The 23,662-nt window shown below is 37.5% G+C and overlaps 1 protein-coding gene across 6 annotated transcripts in view; it reads left to right on the forward strand.

Moving 5' to 3' along the window:
• The window catches only part of PDE4D (phosphodiesterase 4D), a 1,528,950-nt gene that overhangs the window by 1,253,442 nt on the left and 251,846 nt on the right, over window positions 1–23,662 (forward strand). The gene's annotated exons all lie outside the window — the stretch shown is intronic.

The following is a 23,662-nucleotide window of genomic DNA, read 5'->3' on the forward strand; positions in this document are numbered from 1 at the left end:
TTTTTTATTCTGCATTCTTCGCTTGACATTTTTAAGAAGGATTTTCTCGTGTCATTTAGGATTCTAGAAAAATCTGATATTCTAATGGTGACATAGGAATCCATTTTACATGTAATAAAATGATTTATTCAATATTTAGCCATTCTTTCATTGTTGGGCATTTTAAATTTTCCTCTTTTTTCTTTATTGTAGTGGTTCACTAAGCATCTTTGTAGAAGAAATGTTAATCTGTATCTCTGGTTAATTACTTTGGCAAAATTATTGGAAATGCTATTACTGGGTCAAAGAGTTTAAATGGTGTCTAAACTTGTCAAGACATACTAAATATACTTCCAGATAGTTTTTACAACAAATTTTAAGCCTACATATAAAAAAACAGTTCCGGTGGCTCACGCCTGTAATTCCAGCACTTTGGGAGGCTGAGGCAGGCAGATCACCTGAGGTCAGGAGTTCGAGACCAGCCTGGCCAATATGGAGAAACCCCATCTCTACTAAAAATACAAAAATCAGCTGGGCATGGCGGTGGGCACCTGTAATCCCAGATACTCAGGAGACTGAGGCAGGAGAATCACTTGAACCTGGGAAGCAGAGGTTGCAGTGAGCCAAGATCACTCCACTGCACTCCAGCCTGGGCAACAAGAGAGAAACTCCGTCTCAAAAAAAAAAAAAAAAAAAAAAAAAAGGTTATTTTAAGAAATTGTATAGTGAATTCTCTTTTTCGAAAAAGGGAAAACATTTATATATTTATTAATATTTAAACCTGCAGTTTTATAAAATTTTGTCTAGTCCGACACTCTTGTTTTACGAATGGGAAATTGAGGCCCCAGTTCCATATGAGAGACAAATACAAAAATCTGCCTTCTAAAGCTGGTCAAAAGCAGTTACATCTCTATGATCAATTCAGAAGTTGAGTCCTCTGTTGAAATGATTTCAATAGTTGAGGTGATTTTACTGTTTCTCTTTAATGTTGTGATATATTTTCTCTCTTATACGACTCTATAGTAAAAACGAGAATCGTTTTACTCAAATCTGGTTCATGTAGCAGTATCAGGCTGTGAAATTCATACTGCTCAGACACTGGTTCTCCAACTATGATGTACGTAAGAAATACTGTGCCTGCTGTCTCTTAAATGTAGAGTCCTGATCTTCATCCCTAAGACCCTGATTCATTTGCTTTAGATAACACCAAGAGCTAATCATTTTTAGCAAGCATCCCAAGTAATTCTAAGGCCATATTGTGAGAAAAGCCAGTATAACGATGGAGAATTCTGATGTTGATGCTCTGACACTGGCTCTACATCTGTCCATAATTTATTTAACTCCTCTCTGCCTCAGTTTCCTTATCTATAAAGGAGGAAAGGAAATGCCAGTCTCTTCCACCTGGGATTCTTGTGAGATTAAATGAAATAAGCCATGCAAATGATTTAACACAGTCTACAGCACACAGTAAATACTCAATAAATGTGAACTCATTATCGTTACTGTTGTCATTGGTATTCATATTGATATCATTATTCCTGCATTGGAAAATGTAAATGTACAATTTTAAGTGATTAGCATTGCTGGTGGATTATTGATTGCAATTTGTCCTGCTGTCTCTTCTGACATTGCTAAATTTCATTTACTTAAATATTTCCCTTATTTTTCTCTTGTTCCCACCCATGCACCCCAGTGGAGTTGAAATTGAGTTGAGATCAAATGCAGCAGGTGTTGCTCAGAGAATTTGGTAAGACTAGTTGAAAAAAGATCAGTGAAACTTTATCAAAAATAAAATAGTGATTCTCCTGGTCACCTGCTTAGAGAACCCATTAAGAAGTGTGAGGTTCTCCAGGCCACCATAGAGCTATAATCTGCACCTTGTATCAGCCATAGCAGGTATTTGCACAGTAAATTTCCCCTCACCTAGTTTATTCATAGGTCTGATCATAGCACACTACAGACTCAAACTCCTGGGCTCAAGTGATCCTCCAATGTCAGCTTCTTGAGTAGCTGGGACTACATGTGTGGGCCACCATGCCTGACCATGGAGTTCTTAAAAATGGATATTTACATACATATATAGAAAATTCATTCAATAAATAGTTATCACTTTCCTATACCTGGTGTGAGAATTATGCTAGATATTGGAAATACAGAAATGAATATATTAATATTAAAGTCACTTAACTAAGCTTTTCCCTGTGATAATCTTTCTGAAACAAAGCAAAACGATACAGAATTCTTTAAGTACTATTCAATTTGTGGCTATTTCCTCCTAAAGATCAGTGTATCTGAACTTGCTGGCTGCTAGATATTTTAGTCATTTCAAAATGTACTGATTTGGCTAAAGAATCTACTTTGACCAAAATAGGATACCTTAAAATACAACATCAGCAAAATATGTGTAAAATCCCCAGAGAAAAGCCCTCTTAAATGCCTACTTATTTCAAGTCAAATTTAGTTAAACTACGTAACTTAGTCCCCTGAGTGTCAGTGGAATTTCTTCCAGAGCTGTGACTTCGTCAAGTAAAGTTACCTTCTCTCTTGACCTTTGGAAAGAGATGGCATTTGTTGATAGTTTTGTGTGTGTCCTTAAGCTGGGCGCTTAACAAATATTCTCTCTAACAAATATTCTCTCATTAAAACCTGAAACAGCCTTTTCTTACACGTAGAACTTTGTAAAGAATATGTCAGGAATAGGACAATCACCTTTTAAGGCCCAGACAGCCAAGAAGCTGTTTTCTTTTTCAGTCAAGTGTAGAAAGCATCCATGACTGCCAAGTTCTCAGCCATGGCTGGTACAGGCGGGTGCAGCAGGAGGCACAGTTGCCACTCCTCAGAAAGAACAGGGACATGGCTGGACCCATTGTCCTACTTGCTCAGGGCCAGGCAGGGTAGCAGACCTAGTTGTTGAATGCCCCTTTATTGATAGTTATTTAACTTCAATAGGATCTTGTTTTTATGGTAGGCAGATGGTCCTTAATTGGTTTGAACTTTGTCCTCTTTTCATAGCAGAAATTCTTAATCTGCTGCCCACAAATAAGCTTTGGAGATCTGTAACTCCCTTAAAATAACAAAAATGTACAAAGCATTTAGTAAGTGTCATACAGTGTGCTGAACACTTCACATGCTTTATCTCCTTTAAGTCTCATAAAGACTCATCACATAGGTACTGTTTATATTCCCATTTTTAAAATGAAATTTAAAGAGACTAAATGACTTGAAGAAGGTCACAAAACTAAATAGCAGTAGGGTCATTATTTTAGGCCAGGTTATCTAACTCCAAAGCCCTTACCTTAATCACTAGGCTATACTGAACTTTATGGAATTACATCCAAAAGGGGTGTGTGTGTGTGTGCGCGCGCGTGCGTGCGTGTGTGTGTGTTTGTGAATTTTTCCGAAGACTCACATTTCCAAAGATTTATAAGTCATGTTGTTCTCAAAGGGGCCTCTGATCTCCAAAATTTGAAACTCTTTGCAACAGGGTGGCTATGTTTTAGAATGACCTAAACAGATACAATGTTCTCCAGAGTCCAGAGCAGGGTCTAAACCTATTGGGATACTATACTTGTGTTATCAACTGAACCACTTGGTTAGTTCACTAGGAAGATCTGCAGGTCTTGAGCTGAGCTTAGTGTTTTACAGACATGTGCCATTCATTCATCACCTACACCACTCATCAAATATCTGAAGAACTATGAAGGCTGAAGGAAAAATAAGTGGGTGAGCACAGGTGCAAAGAAATAATAAATTTGGAGCATTCTATTTAGTGTTATTTCTTGCTAAAACTGGCACGTTACCCCAAACATCAATTGCAATATGCTATTCAATAAAAGTTTTTAACTAGTTTATAATAGGAAAATTGCTCTTTTTTAAAAACCAGGATTAAAGTCACATCCTTTCTCTCCTCTGACAAAGTCACTGTCACATAAAATAATGGTCCTAGAGTAAAAATAATAACAGAATTTTGTTCTGATGGAGACTGTAAATATACCAATACTCCCATTAAAAATATAGGTGGGCTGCCTGAACTGAGAAGGTTGTGTCATGGCTGTTAGTTTTAATAACTGGAAGGCTTGACAGAGATAATTGCATTAGTGCTTCACTGGCCTCAAGATGCATGCAATGAGTAAAATTAAGACCATCTTATTAAAGTACCAAAGCATTGTAGAGGAAACTCCCATGTATTTAAAGGGGAAAGAAGAAAAAGGAATTTCATATTTACAGAGCATGTACTATTTTCAAAACTCTGTTCTAGGTGCTTTCACATTCATTAACTCATTTTAATATGTGAGTGCTTTATAATCCTTTTTGAGTGTTGCAGGCTCAGAGAGGGTAAGAAGCTTTGCTTAAGGTCCCCTAGCTGGCAAGTAACAGAACCTGTTCAAATTCAGATCTGATTTCAAAGTGCATGTAGTTTTTGCCACAGTACGATGCTTGGGGAGCTAAATGGCATTTGGGAACCTAGAGTTAAAGCATCAGTATTTTTTACTAAGGGGCCATTGGATCCTAGAGAGGCAACGAATTATAATGGATAAAAATACAAATTTCAGGCAAGTTACTTCTCTTAGCACCATTGCTTTATCGGGCATAGTAATAAAAATCAAATGAGACAATGGATATGAAATGCTAAAAATAGTACATTCTCTGTTGTTATTATCTATTGTGATTATTGTGTTACCCTTGGAAAAAGGCCTGTAGAATAGTGGCAGCTGGGCCCCCTGGACAGTGAACCACCAACCTAAACACTGTCTGGGCAGGCTTGCCTTTGGGAGTTCTTGTATATCAGCTCTAATTCTGTCCAGGAATTCAGAGGCAGAGAGCAGAGTTGAGGAGAATTTCACAGGTGGTAAGGTCTCCGGTGAAGAGGCATTTCAGCAATGTGATCAGTGTTGCCAAAGCTATGAAAGATGTTGAAGAACACACTTTCTACCTGAGATATCAACTAAAGTTTGAAGCTTCAGGAGAAGGCATAGTTCTATCAACAGGCAGCAGTACAGCACCAATAGTTAAACCCTATATGGTAGATTTAAATGCTGAGCCTTCAAAATCATTTGACTGTTTTACTTTAGCTCCAGCAAAGGGATAGAGAAACCCTTCTTCTGTCATCCCTCTCCCATGTTTGCTGTTGCTTAAGCAGTATTTATTTTGGTAACAGGAATACCTGGCCTTGCCACTTAATCTCCACCATTCCGAAGAAAACCTTTCTGAGATCATCTTAACGTTGTCTCTAGGCAATAAATATCTCAGGTTTCTAGTTATTCCTAGGACACTGACCTCACATTTCTTACTGTCTTAAAGTCAAAAGTACCTTTGTCCTTAACTCACACCAATATGTATGAGACTAGGATATGAGAGAGATTGTTACATCTTGCTTGATGTTTTGACATTATAGGTAGTGTAGGTTTTGTTATTACAGTTTGACTTTTGAAATGCGTATGAGATTTCTCAGGTGAAATAGAGCCTTTGATGTGGTACTCAAAAGGGATAACTATGATTCAGAGGAACCATTTCTAAAAGATGGCACTCTTTCTCCTTCCAGTTCTTTCTGCTCAATAGTAGGGCTGGGGAAAGGCAGAGGCAGTTTTTGTTATTTCAAATGACAGCATCAAAGATAGTAATCCACGGTGCTCAACAAAAGTCAAATGACCTTTTTTCCTTCTCCATTCATAAATACATAAGAGCTGATGCTTCATTATGTTTAAATACAAAATTCACACTCCTACTTTGTTTTCCTATATGTGAGTTCTCATGTATTCTTCAAATGCTCATCTAATTACTGTTACCTACTATTCCAAATGCAAATGACAAGGTCCCAGTTTACTGTTGATCCTATATTACAACAGTCATCAATTTTGGTTGAGAAACACAAAGGACAAATATTTCATTATTGTGCTAACCATGCCTATTATTAGTTTTGTGCCCCCATAACATAAGTAATAGCCCCAAATACATGGCACTTATCACACACCAGGCATAATTCTAAATGGCATGTTCTCCATGTTATGGAAGAAGAGACTGAGGCATGGAGAGAGTGAGTAACTTGGCCAAACTCACAAGGCTACAAAGGCAGAGAATCAGGTTTTGAACTCAGGGCTGCCTAGACCCTGTGTTCTTAACTATCATCATATAGTGTCTCTCTTACTGTTTCTCACTGAAGATGAGAGAGGATTAAAATCTCAGGAATAAATGTAACCTCCACAGGTAGGCTTATGCATAAAATTCAGATGCAATGAATAACAAAATGACTGCCTCCCACAAAAGTTAAGAAGCAAACATATAATGAGGACTTACTCTGTGCACACACTGGTGAGGACACGTTACACATTTCATATCACCGAGTTCACACACACACACACACACACACACACACCGCTATATGAGGGCAGTATGATTTCCCCATGTGATGAAGGAAAGGGAAGCTCAGACGGATTAGATATATTGTCTGACGTTGTTCAGATAGCAAGAAGCAGATTCAAGATGCAAGCATAGACCAGAGACCATTATTTGAGACCATGAGGCCTTTTCTCACCAGTTATTCATTCACTTAATATTAATCACTTAATATGCATTTGCTGAGCACCTGTCAATGTCTTGTAAATCAGTGTAGGAAAATCATAAGATTTGAAATCACAGCATCTAGGTTCATATCTCAGCTTCATCATTAACCAGCAAACCAGTAAACCTCCCTGTTTGCAGTTTCATTATCAATAAAATGGGTTGACAAAAAATTTATTTAACAGAAATGTTATGAAATGCAAATAAAATAATGGATGTAAAGAAATTGGCAAATGGTCAAGCAAAACATGAATGTTAATTTTATGATGATTAAAGTAAATGGTATGGAGACCCCCAACCTCAAATAGCTGGGAAGGGGTAGTTGATAAGGGGAGAAATGTGTTTAAAGCCAGTTGCTTTATTATTTTAACCCTGAGATAATGCTTTATTGACAGTGTGAATAAGATGTTTGGAATTGTGGAAGGAAGAACTGGAGGTCATATTACACATCTCTTACTACATGTTGAGCTTTGAAAAGTGAGAATGATTTCATGAGGCAGAAATTGGTTGGGTCTAAAACTTCATTATCTGTAACATATACTCCAGAGAGTGAGAACAGTATGACCAGAAGTATCTTTGGAGGGGCTAGAGACAAGATTTGAAGGGAATTAGGACAAGATTTTAAAGTAACCTAAGTGCCGTGATAAAGAATCCACTTTTATAGGCAAAAGTAGTTATTCAAGGAAGTAAAATAATTACATTTTCTAGCCACTGCAAGCTATCTCTTTTTCCTTCCTTTTCTTCCTTCATTCCTTCTTCCTTTCTTCCTGCCTTTCTTTCCTTCCTTCCTTCTCTCCCTCTCTCCTTTTTTCCCTTCTTTCTCCATCCCATTTAACCACACACAAAATCCCGACAGCAGCGTAGAAAGTGGTGTTGAAGAGCTGGGCATGTGGGCAGGGACACCACCAAGGAAGGTGGTGTAATATAGCCTGGTGACGACAGCTTTGGCTCTTCTCACCACTCCCGCTCCCGAGTAAGCACAGCATAGAGGAATATGAGCTGAGTTCAGTGCTGTCCAGTTGGAATTGGGAATGTTAAAGCTAGAAGGTCAGCAAGTCTGGTGTTCTCAACCTGACAACACATCAAATAGCTATGACAGCCTTTTGAAAATAGAGATTTCTGGATCCAGCTTCAGCTTTACCGACTCAGAGTATCCAAAAGGAGGCCTAAGAATCTGTATTTTTAAAAGCCTCTCCAAAGTGATGTGTAGCAGTAATTGAAAAGGACAATCTCTTTACTTTATTGATGAAATAGCTAAGTCCCAGAGAAGTCAAGAGGCTTGCCAAAATCACAACGAGGTAGTAGCGGGGTCAGAACTCAAACTCAAGGCTCCCAATTCTCAACCCAGTAGTATGGCCCAGCATCAGTTCTTATCTTTGCGTTATAAATACATTCCTGCCCATCAACAGTGGATTGCAAAAGCAGGGAAGAAGAGAGGGTGGCAAGGGTCAAAAAATACCTGTCAGGTCCTATGTTCTCTACTTGGGTGACAAGATAATTAGAAGCCCAAACCTCAGCTTCCTGCAATATAGCCATGTAACAAAACTGTGCATGGACCCCTGGATCTAAAATTTAACAATCAATAAATAATACAAAAGAAATACATTCATATTTTTCTGAAATATTCTTCAGAATATCAAGTGGGAATCCCTTTGTTTTGCAAAGCTGGTCTGATATGTTTAAGTAAATTTAACCAGATAGTTGTTTTCTGTATCTCCCTCTAAGTATTAACAAACATTTACCATACACTATAAAGCATTACAATATTGTTAGGATGATTAACAAGAGTACCAAAGTGAAGGACTCTTGCTAAAATCCTTTTCCAGCTTTTTCATTCTACTATTTACAGACATGTAAGCACATCCATTCATTTCAGCAAAATGTAACATTCCACACAAAGGTTTTGAACATTGTGCTCGGCTAGAGAATATTTCTAGTGAGTGCTCATAAGAGACATTAAAATAAGCATTTGTCTTTCATTCAAGCTTTATGAAGGATTAAAAGTAATCCAATTGTTCAATCCTTCATTTAAATCTTTAGTCCAAAGAACAGAAGATTTGGGATTGAGTCGTAATCCAGCCATTTAAATCTATGAGACTCTAGGCACATCATTGCCCTCCTTCCTGAGCCTCAGATTTTTCTTCAGCAAATAAGGATAAAAATCTACACTCCCAATCCCATCACTTATTGCCCAGGGTCACTGTGTGAATTCCACTGAACAATGCCTGTGAAGGTGCTCAGAAACAACCTGCTTGTGAGGACATAAGAAGCACAGGAGGAAAAGGCCTTTGGGAATAATTCTTTTGTCTCACCCAGGACAGGTTATCTGACCATCAGGGGCACAGATGGAACTCTTTTTGGACATGGCAAGTGGGTAAAGCACCCAAGGTGCCCTGAGAGATTTTTTTCATGTGGTCTGAAGGGCCACATACTTTCGTGGGATTAGTGGCATATGTGGTATGGAAACTCATAATTACATTGCAAATTTAAAGGACAGCTCTGTAGGAAGAAGCCAAGAGCAGAATAAGCATAGATGTGGTTTGGATTTTATTTTTCCTCTTGTCAAATTTAACTTAAGCTCTGAATTCTATAAAAAAAGAAAAAGAGTGGTGAAACAGTCATATTTTAAGATTTTTAAAAGTCTTAAAGACATGGAAAAAGCAAAGACGATACCTACACTGCTTATTTAAAAAAAAACTCGATTTGAGTTTCATGAAGTACTGGCATTTGCTCACTCTGTAATTCTCAAAGACTATTTTCAAAATTTGGTCAAATTAAATTTCAAAGGTCAGCAAAGTATATAATCATGTTTGGGTTCTTTTTTTTCCCCAAGTTTAAAAAACTGACATCTATCCTTTTTTTAGGCTATCTGAATGTATGAAAAAAGAGTAAAAGTTATTTTACAGCATATATTTTTCTGTAAAAGTAACTACATTTAACATTAAATTATTTACCAGTGGTATTCATTTTATATAAGCAGGCTGGAGATGGAGGTTCTATTTACATATTTCCACTGTCATGGTACAGTATAGTACTAAGTATTTTACAGGCCAGCAATCAAAAGAATTACAATTGCTACTAGGAAACACTAAATCTGAGGATTCTGTCATGACTATGTATAGCTGGTTAGAAAAATCGTTGCTGAATTGAATGGCTTTCTCATTACAGAAGGCCTTGTTTACACTGTACTTAGAGTTCTGTGTGCCATTTTGGACTCCTCATTAAAAAAGCAGAAGTCATTTTTTAAAAGAGGATAAGTGGGAAATAAAATGGGAGCCAAGATTATATCGAATAAATTCTACAAAAAAAGAAAAAAGAAAGACAAAATACACATAATTGAATATCATAATCTATCTAGAAAATAGATGAAGTGGCACAAAAATGGATGAATATATTCAAATGTTTGAGAAATATTACTTCATAAAAATGAGATAAATTTTAATGGCTGAAGAAGAAAACTTGATTTTTTATTTGAGAACATAGTTAATGTCAAAACAAAGAAAGTCAGCAAGGAACATTACTTCTCAACTTGAGGTGATTAGAGAAGAGGTCAAATGCCTTTAGAAAACAGCTGTGCATTTATCTTGGCTGTGGACCTGGCAAGTCAACAGGATTTATGAATAGCCTCACCATGAATTTGGTCATCCTGAGGGGAAGGAAAACCCCAAATTAATTTTGGAGCAGAAGATCAGTGTGACTACTACCATCCTTACGTCTTCTCAATGAGCTTCATTATTCCTCCCAGAGTGGCTAGAGTAGGTAGTTGATGAGCATTTGTGGAATGGATAGGTATCTCTTTTCTATGACCTACTCTATCACCCTCAGGATCTATTAATCCTTTGAGTTTGATCTCTAAGGTGGCAATGAAATATTTCTTATACCAGAAATACACTGAAACTCATAGAAAGAGGGCTCAAATTTGAGGAGAGTGCTATATTGGCAAGAGGATGCCCCAGGTAATATCCTTTCCTTCTTCTAGAGAGTAACATTTGGCTCTAGAAAGGCATTTAGCCTATGAGTTCAGAACAGGAATGGTCTTAGGCATCTGATTCAACCTACGACATTGCCAGTCTGAACCAACTCATCCTGATCCCACTGCAAATGAGCTAGGCAACAGTGAAGAGTGGTTCTAGTCTGGGTTTGGATAAATTGTGAAATATTTCTAGAATTTTTCTATAGACTCTGAACCATTTCCCCAGAAGTGTGCACATTCAAAATGTCATTTTGCTTCAGAATAACATTTTGAATAAGGCAAGCCTAATTTTTGTTTTTTTAACAGAATTTTAAAATAATTAATTCACAATATTTGTACATAGGATAATGGGATATTTTGTTACATAAATAGGATGTATAATGACCAAGACAAATTATTTAGGGTATCCAGCACCTTGGGCATTTATCATTTCTATGTAGTGGAATAATTTCAATTTCTTTCTTCTGGCTACTTTGAAATATATGATACATTATTCTTAACTATAATCTCCCTACTCTGCTATCACACATTGTAACTTATTTCTTCTATCCAGCTGTATGTTTGCATACGTTAGCCAACCTCTCTTCATTCCCCTCCTCCTGGTAGCTATCATTCTATTACCTTCATGATATCAACTATTTTTAGCACCCACTTATGAGTGAGAACATGCCATATTTGTGTTTCTATGCCTGGCTTATTTCACTTAACATTCAGGTCAATTCATGTTGCTGCAAATGGCAGGATTTTGCTCTTTTTATGGCTGCATAGTATTCCATTGTATGTGTATGTGTGTATATATATATATATGTATTTTCTCTATCGGTTTGTTTGTTGGTGGATACTTTGGTTGATTCCATATCTTAGCTATTGTGGATAGTACTGCAATAAACATAGGGGTTCAGGTATCCCTTTGATATACAGATTTCCTTTCCTTTCCTTTAGATAAACACCCAGTAGGGGGATTGCTGGATTGTATAATAGTTCTACTTTTAGTTTTCTGGGAAATCTCTATGCTGTTTTCCATAATGGCCATATTAATTTATATTCCCACCAACTAAGAATTCCCTTTTCTCTACTTGCTCACCAGCATCTATTTCTTTTTTTTGGTCTTTTAATAATAGCCATTCTAAGGTAACATACCTCACTGTGGTTTTGATTTATAGTTCCCTGATGATTAGTAATGTTGAGTACTTTTTATATACCTGTTGGTCATTTTATATCTTCTTTTGAGAAATGTCTTCATGTCCTTTGTCCACTTTTTGATGGGATTATTTGGGTTTGGTTTGGTTTTGTTTTTGCTGTTAACTTGAGTTCTTGGCATATTCTGGATATTAGTCCGTTGTCAGATATATATTTTGCAAATATTTTCTCCCATTTAACATGTTGTCTTTTCACTCTGTTGATTATTTTCTTTGCTATGTAGAGATTTTTGGTTTTAATATAGTCCCATTTGCCTGTTTTTGTTTTTGTTGCAATGCTTTGACGTCTTAAGGGAAGCCTATTTCGATCTGGTACTTCTGAAATCTCATTGGCTCAAGTGAAGCACGGGTGTAAATCCTGAGTGTTTGTTAATCTCGGTCCTGTGTGTCTTCTGTAATCCAGAGACAAATTCACGTGTCAGGTTCACACTTGAGCTGATCCTCTGTAACTTTGCTGATTGTTGTTAAGGCAGAACAGAACCGGACTGGCTTTCACGTTACACAACAATCACAACTGTGTGTAATGATTATAGACTTATTCTCTAACATCCCTTAAGCACTTAGGTAATGAGAAATGTCATAATGAAAATATCTGTTAACCAAGGAAGATCAAGGGAACAAAACAAAAAACCTAAATGAAGTGTGAAGGTGGTAGAAGTAAAGACATAGATGGTTTCACTTGGGCCAGAGATAGATTGAATGTGAGACATTTGAAAGTCTAATGTACTTTCAGTACGTACTTTCCAGTTTACTTTGATGGAACGCACTGTGTTGAATGTTATTGTGCTAACAAATAAGCCCCCAAATTAAATGACTTAAAAAATAAACTCATTCTTCATCAAGTAGCTTTCTAGGATGGTGTTTAGGAGGATGTGGCAGCTCTCCTTGCTCTCAGTCACGGACCAGGATTCTCCCACCTTCTGTTTCTGCCATCCTTCACGCATCAGCATCTTTAGCATCCAGCTGGCAGAAAAAGAACATCAAGATAGGCATGTGGGAGGAGCTATGAGCCAGTCCTGAAAGTGGCATGCAATATTTCTGCTCACATCTAGTCACTTGGCCAAATCTAATTGCAAGGGAACGAGAACTTCTTTTATGCCCAGGAACAGGCAGAGAATGGAATATGGCAGACAACAAGCAGAATTTCCTATACTCACAGTCCTGATTATTGAATTCTATGCTTTCCCAAGGTCATTTTGTCTTCAGCCAGATTCCATTTCAAGGAAACATGAAAATGTTTCTTCACTCTATAAAATCATTGTTGAAGTAGATCCTGCTACCTCTGTGGTAGCCCATCCAACATCTTAAAACTTTTAAAAGATAATTTGTAACCATACATAATTCACCCAATATAAGAAATCATGAGAGAAAGCTAATCTCAGTGTACTTATTATACAATGAGACACATAATGAGACATATCTTTTTTTATTCTCCACTACATATTTTAAAAGAATTGAAGAGGCGAGTGATTGTTTATGGCCATCATAAGATAATATTCTTATCATTGCTTTGCCCAGTAAGATTGAAAAAATTGTCTGTAATTCAGGCCACACAACCCTCTGAAGCCCTTCTCCATTCATTCAAGCCCCATTAAGGCAGAAAACCCATCTGTTTGGATTGTTGAGGTTGGAAACTGAATAATATCCCTTCTCCAAAATAGATTTAATAGTAGGGCTGGTGAATGGTTTCCTGACCTGTTTGATGGAGAGTGCAAACCCAGAGGAAAAACATGGTATATGAGTTTTTGTATCCATTAGTCTAAAAGAATCAGAATTCGGTTATATTTTAAAGGCAATTATAGTAGAACTATTACTTTTTTGTTTTCTGTTATAATCTTACCTAGACTTATTTAACATACTTAACACATAATATTTTAAGGCTAAGTATTTCTACAAAGGATTTATCATTCAATCATTCTTATTTAGTCAATAAAATCTTTTGGAGATTAATTTTTAGTAAGCCTAAATACCCAAATAGCCAGGAATGTGATTGAGGATCACATTTTTAAAACCCATCCCTCAAAAAGAAAATTGTAATATCTTGAGAGACAGGTATAGTTTGAAGATCACCCCTCTTCAAAGTGAGTTCAATATCTGATCTAATGGAATCACTCCCCGTTCCCCAGGACTAGGTGACACTCACTGATCTGGGAAAAATAAACACGTGCAAATAACAAGATAAATTTTGAGAATTATGAGTAAGCTTTGAAAATTTGGGTACTGAAAATAGAGAGGGAGGGAGAGAGGGAGGTGATAGGGAGGGAGGGAAAGAATAAAAAGGAATGAAGAAAAAACTAATAACAATTTATCTCTTAAGAAAATAGAAGGTGCAGCTGGGTACGGTGGCTCACGCCTATAATCCCAGCACTTTGGGAGGCCGAGGCAGGCGGATCACCTGAGGTCGGGAGTTCGAGACCAGCCTGACCAACATGGAGAAACCCCAAATACAAAATTAGCCAGGCATGGTGGTGCCTGCCTGTAATCCCAGCTACTCGGGAGGCTGAGGCAGGAGAATCACTTGAACGCGGGAGGCGGAGGTTGCAGTGAGCCAAGATCGCGCCATTGCACTCCAGCCTGCACAACAAGAGCAAAACTCCATCTCAAAAAACACATAAGTAATTAAGTAATAATATAAGGTGCTAAATTTTTATTTTCACCCATCCAATTTCTTTTCTTATTCTTTCCTGATATGTAATTACCTCAGATGCAGATCTGAGGTGAAACTAATGAAGATCAAGCTAAGAGCTTCTCACTGGCCTGGTTCCCTTTCAAGTTGTAAGAAGTGGTACTAGCAGCTGCACATAGTTTTAGGTTTTGTAAAATTCAAAAAACTAAGATTTTTTTGTATTATTTTTCTGAAAGCAGACCCTTATAATTGTATAATCTTCGTGTACCACAAAACCTTGATCCCACCCCTGATTGCATGGCTGACTGCTGTTCAAACAGAAGGATATTCAAAATAACCCCCGTTAAAATGCCTTCTTAGAGATGTTCCAGATTATTTCTTCAAATGTGCTAATCAATCTCATTAACCTATTTCTTTAAATAAGTGACCAATTCCTAGCTAAATTAAAAAATAGTTATGAAGTTTACTTAAAGTAGAACTACACAGATAACCATGGTAAATGATAACCAGGATAGAAAAAGTACCGCTGCATCTAAAGATATCCATGTATTCACAATACAAATATTTATTGAGCAACTCGTTGTGTGAGGCACTGTTGTACCTGCTGGGGGACACATTAACGAACAAAGTAGATTTTTAAAAAAAATCTCTGCACTTGTGGAGCTTATATTCTAATGGGGTGAGTAAGATGATAAAATAAGTAAAAAACAAAGTTCATCAGAAGCTGTTAAATGCGATGGAGAAAAATTAAGAGTAAGGAAGGTTTTTTGTTTGTTTGTTTAAAAAAAAAAAAGGTTAGGAGGTTAGGGGTGCCAGTTTTAAATAGGCCAGTATGGGAATATCTCATGAAGGTAACATTGAGCTGATATCTCTAGAGAGAACATGCCAGGCAAAGAGAACTGCAAATCCAAAGGCCCTGGGGAGGGAGTATGCACAGTGCTTCAAGGACAGCTAGGGACCAAGAGGCTGAGCAGAGTGAACAAGAGGGAGAGATGTAGGTAAAGATGAGATTAGAGAGGCACCAGGGACCAGGTCACTGAGGGCCTTAAACCATTGAGAGAACGTAGTATTTTCTCTAAATAAAATAGGACACCATTATGGGATAATGAGCAGGAACTTGGCGAGAATGGGCTTACATTTTAGGAGGATCGCTCTGTCTGCAATACAAAGAATAAATGTGGGTGGGTGGCTGGAGAAGTAGCAGGGCACATCATTAAAATATCAGTGTTTCAAAGTGGGCTTATTAAAGCAATTTTACTTGCTCTATGTCATAGAAACAATAAATAAAGACAGAAACACCCCGCAACACTACCTTGGGTATTTTTCTTTGCTTGCTTGTTTTTTTTTGTTGTTGTTGTTAATATTTTAACTTTTATTTTAGGTTTAGGGGTACATGTGCAGGTTTGTTATATAGGTAAACTTGTGACCCCGGGGGTTTGGTATACATATTATTTTGTCACCCAGGTGCTAAGCATAGTACCTGACAGTTAGTATTTTTTTTCTGATCCTCTTCCCTCCTCCCACCCTCCATCCTCAAGTTGGCCCCAGTGTCTATTGTTCCTCTCTTTCTGTCCGTGTGTTCTCATTATTTGGTTACCACTTATAAGTGAAAACATGCAGTATTTGGTTTTCTTTTCCTGTGTTAGTTTGCTAAAAATAATAGCCTGCAGCTCCATCCATGTTCCTACAAAGAACATGATCTCATTCCTTTTTATGGCTGCATAGTTTTCCATGGTATATATGTACCAGATTTTTCTTTATCCAATCTATCATTCATGGACATTTAGTTTGATTCCATGTCTTTGTGATTGTGAATAGGGCTGTAATTAACACATGCATGCACGTATCTTTATGGTAGAATGATTTATATTCCTTTTGGTATATACCCTGTAGTTTGATTGCTGAGTTGAATGGTAGTTCTGTTTTTAGTTCTTTGAGGAATCACCACACTGCTTTCCACAATGGTTGAACTATTAATAATTTACATTCTAACCAGTAGTATATAAGCGTTTCCTTTTCTCTGCAACCTTGCCAGCATCTGTTATTTTTTGACTTTTTAGTAATAGCCATTCTGACTGGTATGAAATGGTATCTCACTGTGGTTTTGATTTGTATTTCTTTAATGATTAGTGATATTGAGCATTTTTTCATACACTTATTGGCCATATGTATGCCTTCTTTTGAAAAATGTTCATGTCCTTTGCCCACTTTTTAATGGGGCGGTTTGGTTTTTGCTTGAATGTTCATTTAATTTCGTTGTAGATTCTGGGTATTAGACTTTTGTCAGGTAATACAATTTGCAAACATTTTCTCCCATTCTGTAGGTTATCTGTTTACTCTCTGTTAATAGTTGTGTTTTTTTTCCTGTGCAGAAGCTCTTTAGTTTAATTAAGTTCCATTTGTCAATTTTTGCTTTTGTTGCAATTGCTTTTGGCATTTTTATCATGAAATCTTTGCCAGTTCCTATGTTCAAAGTGGTATTTATTTGGTTATCTTCCAGGGTTTTTATACCTTTGGCTTTTACATTTAGGTCTTTAATCCATCTTGAGCCCCACTTTGTTAACAAGACGCTATTCCTCTTTGGACTTTAGCTTGATGAAGCCACATTTTGAGAAAGAGTGCATTTTGGAAATATAGCATCTTAGAAGTGATCTTAGAAAGTGAAAGATTGGTAGTAACCTGCTGTGAGCAGTACAAGGAAAATAAAACTGAGTTATTCCTGTGGGACTACAGCTGACTCTCAGGTCCAGCCTGGCCTGGAGAGCATGTGCTTTTCTGTTCTTCCCTCCATACTCTTAGTTAGTGGTCAGCACATGATAATAGGATGTAAAGGAAGAAATAAATCCCTACTTGTTTTATTCTCAATCACAGTGACACCTGCATGAAATTGCCAGACAAATTAAGGCCTCCCAATGACTACCAAAAAAAAAAAGACACTTTCCACTTCCCATGTCAGCACGTATTCTGATTGAATGTATATGTTTACTACTTGAAGTTCTCATTATTTCTAGGTAATTACTGCAAATATGGACCTCATACTGCTACTGCAGGCTTTGCCTCAAGAGTCCAAATACCATGGCCTCATGTTAGGGCCATTTGAGATCCTTTTTGAAAAAGTTGCTTTATTGTGCTAAAAACAAAGACACATAATATGAGATCTACCCTCTTACATTTTAAGTGTATAGTACATTATTATTAGCTGTTAGCACAATGTTGTACAGCATATCTCTAGAATTTATTCATCTTGCATGATTAAATGATACACATTGAACAACAACTCTCCATTTCTCCCTCCACCCAGGCCCAGCAACCACCATGCTACTTCCTGCTTCTATGAGTTCAACTACTTTAAATCCCTCATATAAGAGGGATCATGCAATATTTATCTTTCTGTGACTGACTTATTTCACTTGGCATGATGTCCTCAAAATTCATCCATGTTGTAGCATGTGACAGGATATCCTTCTTTTAAGGCTAAATAATATTCCATTGTATGTATATACCACATTTTTTAATCCATTCATTCATTGATGGATATTTAGATTGTTTCCACATCTTGGTATTGTGAATATACATAAATGAATATGGGAATATAAATATCTCTTTGACATGCTGATCTCAATTTTTTGGATAAATACCCAGAAGTTGAATTGGTAGATCATATGGTAGTTCTGTTTTTAATTTTTTGAGGAACCTCCATACTGTTTTTTATAGTAGTGGCATCACTTTACAGTCCCACCATCAGTACATAAGGATTCCAATTTCTGTATGTCCTTGCCAACAGGTTTTTTTTTTTTTAATAATGGCCATCCTAACAGGAGTGAAGCAATATCTCATTGTGGTTTTCCTTTGCATTTCCTTAATGATTAGTGAGGTTGAGCATCTTTTCATATCCCTGTTTGCCATTTTTTGTCTTCTTTGGAGAAACGTCCATTTCTTTCATTGGGTTTTTTTAATTTTGAGGGGTTTCAATTGGGTTTTGGGGGGGTTTTGCTATTGAGTTGTAGGAGCTCCTATGTATTGTAGATATTAATACCATATCAGATATATGGTTTGCAAATGTTTTCTCCTAATCTGTAGGTTGTATTTTCACGGTGTTTTCTCCCTTGCTGTGCAGAAACATTTTATTTTGATGTAGTCCCACTTGCCTATTTTTGCTGTTTTTGCTTATGCTTTGATGCTGCCGTGGATGAGGAAACTTAATATTGTTAAAATGTCCACAATGTCCAATGTAATCTCCATCAAAATCCCAATGGTATTTTTTATAGAAATAGAAAAGCAGTCTTCAAATTCATAAGAAACCACAAAAGGCTGAATAGTCAAAACAATCTTGAAAAAGAACAAAATATCTGGAGATCTCACACTTCTTGATTTCAAAACATATTACTAACTGACAGTAATCAAAACAATGTGGTACTGGCATAAACACAGACATAAAACCAATAGAACAGAATAGAGCCAAGAAATAAACTCACACATACACAGTCAACTGATCTTTGACAAGGATGTCCAGAATATACAATGAAGAAAAGTCTTGAATGGTATTGGAAAATGGTATTGGGAAAACTAGATATTCACATGCAAAAGAATGAAACTAAACCTTTATCTTAAATCATACACAAAAAATCCACTCTAAAGACTTAATTATAACACCTGAAGCTGTAAACCTAGAAGAAAATTTAGGGGGAAAATTTCATGGCATTGGTCTTGGCAATAATTTGAGATGCTTTCTTAGGGAGAGTTTCAGTTAAGAAAATTTTTCTTAACAGTCATTAAAAAGTAATGTATAAACTTCAAGTAAAACAATTTTTGGTTGGGGCTTTCTGGTTGCCTTAGTCAACTCAGGCCGCATAACAAAGTACCCTAGACTGGTGGCCTAAACAGAAATGTTCTCACAATTCTGGATGCTGAGAAGTCCAAGACCAAGATTGGCTGATTTGGTTCCTATTGAGGGCTCTCTTCCTACATACAGATGGCTGCTTTCTCACTCTGTCCTCACATGGTGAAGAGAGAATGCTCTTGTGTCTCTCTCTGTTCTTATAAGAACACCAGCACTATTGGATTAGGGCCTCATCCATATGGCCTCATTTAACATATGAATTCTAGGGGAAACAAGATAGATTTAACCTCAACCTCAACCTCATGTAACCATTGGGGATTAAGACTTCAACATATGAATTATAGGGGAAACAAGATTCAGTCCATAACACTGGCCTAATAAATACTTTTCAGAAAATTTGGCCTTTTATCATGTCATTGTGTCAAAAGTGTGCTAAGCAAGTCCAGCTTATCCTCTTTCATTTATAGTCCAGACATCAAACTCATGCTATCATTTCCATCTTGAATCTCTTTATTGCCCTGTGTTACTTGGGAGTGTCACTGACAAGCCAGAAACATATGTTGTATATTTCCAGATATCACCTAATGTTTTACTCATAAGTAAGCATATACCCTTCATCTTTCTACCAGTGTGTGTGTGTGTGTATGTGTGTGTGTATGACAGGATCTCACTGTGTTACCCAGACTGGAGTGCAGTGGCATGATTTAGACTCACTGAAGCCTCAGCCTCCTGGGCTCAAGTGATTCTCCTGCCTCAGCACCACAGGCTTGTGCCATCATCATGCCTGACTTTTTTTTTTTTTTTTTGTAGAAACAGGGTTTCATCATGTTGCCCAGGCTGGTCTTGAACTCCTGAGCTCAAGCAATCCACTCCCCTTAGCCTCCCAAAGTTCTGGGATTACAAGTGTGAGCCACCATGCCCAGCCCTGGGCTTTTGTTTATAAAAATCATCTGTGAAAACAAAGGGTAAAACGTGTCTGTTAAATATCTTAACTCTGTGCAAATATATATATTATACAAGCTAACATGTGTAGTATAATTTAGCTGTGTAATCTTGTAAAGTAGCTAAATATCATGCCTTCTCCGGGTATCCTACTTAAATTTAATATGCAGTTTTATGATTGATTGGGAAAGATTGCCATCTGTGCATATCACTGTAAAATGCTAGTTTCTACAGTCTCATCTCCATAGATAATCAGAGAAAAGTAAATATTAAAATGGTGAATTTTGCAAATCATTCTTTTGTTTACTTCAGAGAAGCTATTTGACCTGCAGGGAAATTTTCAATAGAGAAGTATCAGTGGCATTGATTAGAAACGAGCTTCATAACCTTGTGATATTGATAACAATGGGTAAAATATTTAATATTATAAAGAGGGAAAAATGTATGTAATCATCCAGTTACAGTTACTCTCCCCTTAAGCTCAAGGGTAAGCCTCCCCTCCCCTTGAGGGCAAAGCATCAAAATGAGTTCCAATGTGTTGGCTAAGAGCATGAGCTACAATACACAGGGGAGAGTGGAGTACAGGAATATAAACATCAGTATAATTGTGACCTGAGGTCCCCAAGCTACACCCTGTGTCTGGAGACCTGAGGTCTGAAGGACTGTTTCTGCTCATTATATTCAGCTGGAGCCCCACCTAGGTTGTTGGGACCTCCAAGCCTTCCACACTTCCTGGTAGGAAATTATTCTTTCTCCTCAGTGAGGAATATCTAGAAAAAAATCAGCAGTCTCCACCCTCCCCGGATGTTATCACACTGGAATTATGGAGTTGGGTGGAGACATAAAAGCAGCTGAAACTTTTAGAGCAATCTGGCTCCAGCATCTGTCACCTCATTGATTGCAAGGGCTGATTCAGGTGATTTGGCCCTCAGTTCTCTTCCTCTTTCATCTCTCCCTTTAGGTTCTTCCCAAAGCCATGTGTTCAAATAAAGTTAAAGAGAATGACCTAGATGAAGATCCCCCTGGGAGAAAAAGAGTAATAAAAATGAAAAACAATAGCTGCTAAATAATGGGAGTGTACTAGCTGCCAGGCAATGTGGTGAATGCTTTCCAAACATTTTCTCTTCTAATCCTTATAATGGCCCTAGAGCTAGGTACTGTAATTATCTTTATCAGCAGTGAAAGCCTAGAAAATACAGTAACTTGCCCTAGAGCACCCAAATAGGAAGTGGCTGAACCAAGATTTCAAATTTAACCCGTGTTTTCTAACTCTTAAATAAACATCTTAACAGGAACATTTTTGGTAGGTCAATATTTTCTATGTGCCATTGTTCTTACTATGTAGTGAAAAAGGCAGCTCTCAGATGGTCCTGGCTTCAGTGATGGCTCCCAGGATTCCCAGCAACATTCAGCAAGATCTTCCCTGTGAGTGGCCTTCATAGATGCTTCGGTAATGGAGGCCGCTATTGATAGAGGTTCCTTAGCAGCTGCTCCACTGAGGCCCTCATTGCCCCACCCACTTTGGGCTTCATACTGGGGGTCAGTGCTAAGTATAAGGTCCTGATGGCTAGGATAGATGAGGAAAGCTATTTACTCAGCACAGTAGCAGGACTCTGGCTCAGGAGAGGGCCCATATCATGGTCAAAAATAAATTGAAAAGTTTAAACTAGGGAAGCAGTGTCTAGCAAAAGGCCAAAAAGATGAGAAATGACCTTCAGCAGACAAACAATTACAAGGTCAGTAGACACAAAGTATGCGAGCAGTTGAGACCGTGGATGAAAGGTAGATTGGAACTGTATTACCATCCAGTAATTCCACTGAAATGGAACAGTGTGGAGAACTGGGAGTAATTAGTTCATTTGTCAGTTTGTCCGACTTCTCTCTGTTTCTTGTAGGGGGCTGGTTCCATAGAAAAGGATGGGTCTGTGGAGTAAATGGTCATGAGTAGTGCTAGCCACACACATTCTTTAACACTTCTGAATGCAGCAGGCCAGCTGGTCATTACTGTTACTGCCCCCTCATGGGAGACCAAATATAGCTATATCATTCCTCCTCCAAAACTGCCTTCTGGCAAAAGTTATCTCTTTTAAGAATTGTGTGCATTCTTAAATTGCATTAAGGGAAGCAAACACGTGGAACAAGAAAGCACCTCACTTAGTTCCATTTGCTAAGCCCTTTTGCAGACCCACTGACCCTTCCTTAATTCCAAATGAAATCTCAAATGCTATAAAGAAACCCACCAAATGGGTTACAGTAAAGACTTTTTTACACCCTACTGTTATGTTCAGAATTGGAAAAATCTGGGGATTTGGCAAATTCCAAAATGTTGGGTCATATGAAAACTTTTTTTTTGAGACAGAGTCTCGCTCTCTCAACCAAGCTGGAGTGCAGTGACGTAATCATGGCTCACTTCAGCCTCGACCTCCTTAGTTCAGGTGATCCTCCTGCCTCCACCTCTGGGGTAGCTGGGACTACAGATAAGCACCACCACACCCAGGTAATTTTAAAATTTTTTGTAAAGATGGTGTTTCACCATGTTGCCCAGGCTGGCCCTGAACTCCTGGGCTCAAGCAGTTCACCAGCCTTGGCTTCCTAAAGTGCTGGGATTATAGACATGAGCCTCCACACCCAGCCCCATATGAAAATTTAGTCTCAGAATTAGCCTTTGCATGCGTCACCTGTAAGTTAATCAGAATGTTACTTTCAAAAGTTCCATGCAGGTGAGGAAGCTAAAAGGTATTCTTGTATTTTTTTAAATGAAACTTCATAATAGAGGTGTAAACAGAGTCCATTCTCCCCAGCCTTAGAATCAGACCGCTTGAGTTTAAAACCCACTTATGAGCTTGAGCATACTACTTAACATAGAGTCATTTGTCTATGCCTCAGAGTCCCCATGGTCGAATGGAAAATACAGTGCCTACTTCAAAGGGTTATTGTGAGGATTAAATGAGATAATATATGCAAAGCACAGTGCCTGGAACATGGAAAGTGCTCCAGAAGTTTTATTATTATTAACATTATTATTATTGCCACCATCATCATTAAACTTGGTTATTTTTACTCTCCCCAATCCTTTAGTTACTTTTTCAAACTTCTGCTAGTTTTTTGCTTGGGCTCCATCTAATTGGCTGTGAGTCAAAAGAGAATTCACCACATCCAAGTGTTTTCTAAAGAATGTCTTTGGAAAATTCACAACTGATCATTTTGATACCAGCATCTAAGGTTAGGGCTACCTTATCCTTCATCACCTTCTTGTTTTATTCATAACACCACGATGTGGACTATTGGTAAAATTATGTTTCAAAGATAACTAGCTTATTTGAAGCCATCTATAATTTCAGCCCAAACTGACTAATTAGGCTAACTTTCAGAAAGTTAAGTAAGTGTCTAATTCTCAGTTAACTTACTACCTACTGAGTAAAAATGTACTGCCTTTTAAAATCCACAACTAACCTCCCTACTCAAGGCAAACCCCCTAGTTCTAATATTTGAAGTGTTTAATGAACAAGCCTTTTTGAGGGTCCTCTTGTAGTTAAAACATTTAT

This window comes from Pan paniscus, chromosome 4, assembly GCF_029289425.2.
Source record: "Pan paniscus chromosome 4, NHGRI_mPanPan1-v2.0_pri, whole genome shotgun sequence".
Lineage (NCBI taxonomy): Eukaryota > Metazoa > Chordata > Mammalia > Primates > Hominidae > Pan > Pan paniscus.